Source organism: Gavialis gangeticus, unplaced genomic scaffold (assembly GCF_001723915.1).
Source record: "Gavialis gangeticus isolate Ggan-Ray unplaced genomic scaffold, GavGan_comp1, whole genome shotgun sequence".
Classification (NCBI taxonomy): domain Eukaryota; kingdom Metazoa; phylum Chordata; order Crocodylia; family Gavialidae; genus Gavialis; species Gavialis gangeticus.
In genome coordinates, this window is record NW_017729000.1 from 45,929,374 (window position 1) to 45,933,223 (window position 3,850).

General features: G+C 46.2%; 1 protein-coding gene across 1 annotated transcript in view; it reads left to right on the forward strand.

Annotated features, from left to right (window-relative positions):
- HDAC3 (histone deacetylase 3) overlaps positions 1 to 3,850 on the forward strand; it is a 43,600-nt gene that overhangs the window by 3,964 nt on the left and 35,786 nt on the right. The gene's annotated exons all lie outside the window — the stretch shown is intronic.

A 3,850-nucleotide genomic window follows, 5' to 3' on the forward strand; every position in this document is an offset into this window, starting at 1 on the left:
CCCCCCCCCCCCCCGCAAGCCCCAGCTCCAGAAGGAAAGCAAGTCTGAGCCAAGCCGTGGTACTTGGCCCTGCCATTCCCCCCTCCCCCTCCAGGCAGGGCTGGGGGTTTCCTGCCCCTTTTGCAATCATTTTTTGCAGGCTGGAGCTCTGCCTGCCTGCACAACTCTTTGCAAAAGTGGGGAATCCACAGGTTTCTCTGTTTTTCCATGGGAAATGGCAAACCCAGATCCCTGCTCATAAGTCATGTTACCCAGGCCTCTAATCCACTTTTGTCAGTCTCCACTGGACTCTTTCTAATCTGCTCACTAATTTCTTAAAGTGTGAAGCCCAAATCTGGACATATTACTCCAGGTGTTGCTTCACGAGTACCAAATAGATGGCAGAATCACTTCCCTTGATTTTACAGATATTGCATCTGGTAATATTGTTGACTTTTTGCTACAAGGACACACTGTTGACTCATTTAGCTTATGGTCCACTGTAACCCCAATGTCCTTCTCTGCAGCACTGAAGTCTAGGCAAAAATCGCCACTGTTTCTGTGCATGTAGTTATTTTATGTCATTTAGTTGGTTGGTTTTTATGCCACCCTTCCCAACAAAGACTCAGGACAGCTTTTAGTAGCAGAGTAGAATAAGTTGGATCTTGTCTTGTAAGTTGTTATTTTTTTTTTGTTTTGTTTTAATTTTTGAAACTATTTGTTTGTGTCAAAATTAACCATAACTGTTTTAGAAAAAAAAGTGCATAAATTCTACATGCATCAAACCAAACAAAACTGTTTGTACCTAAATTCAAAGTCAAAGGTGGTGTTGTCATATATTTGTGAGTGATTACCCCTCCCCCTCACATACACACACGCACCTTGCTCCAACTCATGGTGAAGTGCAATGAATCCCACCATCTCCCTATGGGTTTTTTATGTTGATTTGCTACATTTAGGGCTAATATTTCTTCCCCCAAACAACTTAACAGTTGGAGTAAGGTGACCAGAGTGTTTTATCAGGTAAACATAGCTACCTTCATTTCCCTCCACCCCCCGTTTCCTCCCAGCTTTACTAGTTAGGTCTGGTTAATTTTTAACAACAGGATTTTAGCTACACACATTAGTTATAAATATATCACTCCACAACCATTTCTTCAGGTTTCCTTTTAGCAGCTGCATCTATTTCAACCTCATTTTTTTTTTTCAAGAATTGAAATTCTTGTGGGGATTAAAGTTCTGGACGTTTTCTTGCAAGTAACTTTTGGTTTTTTTAATCACTGAAGAATCTGAGTCTTCCTTCAAGTATGAAAGTCAGCTTTGTAGGATAGCAAATGGAAGCTTTTAAACCCAGTTTAGTTAAGTTCTCTTTGGGAAGATTTCAGTATCTCCTCTCTAAGTGTTCCTGCATTCAAGTCTAGAAAAGTCATAATATTTTTTCCCTTCATAATTTATTTCCCTCAATTTTCTGGCTCTCTTAAAATGTCTTCCTGGTATTTGGAAAATGTTACTAAGATAGCTCTGGAAGGGTCACTTTTGGAGTCCTGTCTGCATAGATTCATAGATGTTTGGGTTGGTAGGGACCTTAGCAGATCATTGAGTCTGACCCTCTGCCCTGGGCAGGAAAGAGTGTTGGGGGCAGATGACCCCAGCCAGGTGTATGTCTAGCCTCCTTTTAAAGACCCCCAGAGTAGAGGAGCCCATTCCACATTTTGGCAACCCTTACTGTAAAGAAGTTCTTTCTGATGTCTAACCTAAATCTGTTCTCTGTCAGTTTGTGGCCATTGTTTCTAGTTACTCCAAGGGGGGTGCCCTGATAAACAGCATCTCCTATTCCTTGCTGTGTCCCCCCCTGCTCCCCACCCCCCAAATGAATTGGAGGTGGCCACAAGATAGCCTCTCAGCCTTCTCTTGTGGAGGCTGAAGAGATCCAGGGCCCTCAATCTTTCCTCGTAGGGTTTTGCCTGCAGGCCCCTAATCATACAAGTGGCCCTCCTCTGAACCCTCTCAAGGTTGTCCACATCCCTTTTGAAGTGTGGTGCCCCAAACTGGACGCAGTACTCCAACTGTGGCCTGACCAATGCCACATAAAGGGGAAGCATCACCTCCTTGGACCTGTTTGTCATGCACCTGCTAATGCATGATAAGGTGCGGTTAGCTTTACTGATCACTTTGTCACATTGACGACTCATGTTCATCTTGGAGTCAACAGCGATTCCAAGATCCTTTTCTGCTGCTGTGCTGCTGAGACGGTCCTCTGCCACCCTGTAAGCATGCTGCTGATTCCTTCTTCCTAGGTGCAGCATTTTGCATTTGTCCTGATTGAACTGCATCCTATTCTGTTCCACCCATTTTTCCAACCTGTCCAGATCTGTCTGGATTCGTTCCCTACCCTCTGGTGTGTTAACTTTACCCCATAATTTGGTATCGTCTGCAAATTTGGAGAAAGTACTTTCCATGCTGTCATCCAAGTCACCAGTGAAGACATTGAATAGTGCTGGTCCAAGGACCGAGCTTTGTGGGACTCCACTGCTCACATCTTTCCAGGTTGATACCAACCTGTCCACCACCACTCTGGTTGCAACCTCTAAGCCAATTTGCTACCCACCTGACCATGTAATCATCTACGTTGCAGTCGCTCAGTTATTTATGAGTATAGGATGAGATACTGTATCGAAGGTCTTCTTAAAATCCAAGCAGATGACATAGATTTCATAGACGTTAGGGCTGGAAGGGACCTTGGAAGATCATCGAGTCCAGCCCCCTGCCCAAGGGGCAGGAAGTCAGCTGGGATCATAGGATCCCAACAAGAAAAACCTCCAGGTTTCTCTTGAAGGCATTCAAAGTAGGTGCTTGAACCACCTCCTGCGGCAGGTCATTCCAGATCTTGGGGGCTCGGACAGTAAAGAAGTTCTTCCTTATGTCGAGCCTGAATCGGTCTTGCAGGAGTTTATAACCGTTCAACCTTGTCATCCCTTGGGGCGCTCTGGTGAACAAACGTTCCCCAGGTCCTGGTGAACACCCCTTGTAAACTTATAGGTGGCCATCAGGTCGCCCCTGAGCCCGTGCTTTCCCAGGGTGAAAAGTCCCATGACTCTCAGCCTCTCGTCATAAGGTCTGTTTTTCTGACCTCTGATCATGCGCGTGGCTCTCCTCTGGACTCTCTCAAGCTTCTCCACATCCTTTTTGAATTGTGGGGCCCAAAACTGGATGCAGTACTCCAGCTGTGGCCTTACCAAGGCTGAGTACATAGGCCCAAGGACAGAGCCTTGAGGGACCTCGCTGGTCACAGGGCACCATGATGATTGACTTCTGTCAACCACCACCCTCTGGGTCCAACCATGGAGCCAATTCCCCAGCCAGCGGATTGTGGTGACACCAAGGCCACAGTTGGCCAGTTTTGCCAAGAGGTGATAATGGAATACCAAATCAAAGGCTTTTTTGAAGTCAAGATATACAACATCAATCTCCTCTTCCTTGTCCAGGAGATAGGTCACCTCGTTGTAAGAGGAAATAAGATTGGTTGAGCAAGACCTAGCCCAACAAACCCATGCTGGCTATCGCTCAGGATGTTGCCATCGGCCAGTCCGTTAAGAATGGCCTCTTTGATAATTTTTTCTAAGACCTTTCCCGGTATAGAGGTCAGGCTGATGGGCCTGTAATTTGCTGGATCCTCTTTCCTCCCTTTCTTGAAGATAGGCACCACATTGGCCTTCTTCCTGCCTTTGGGCACTTCACCAGAGCGCCAGGAGTTCTCAAAGATCCGTGCCAGGGGCTGGGCTATGATGCTAGCCAGCTCCTTGAGTACCCTGGGGTGTAGATTATCAGGGCCAGCTGACTTGAAGGTGTCCAGCCTCTCAAGGTGTTCCTT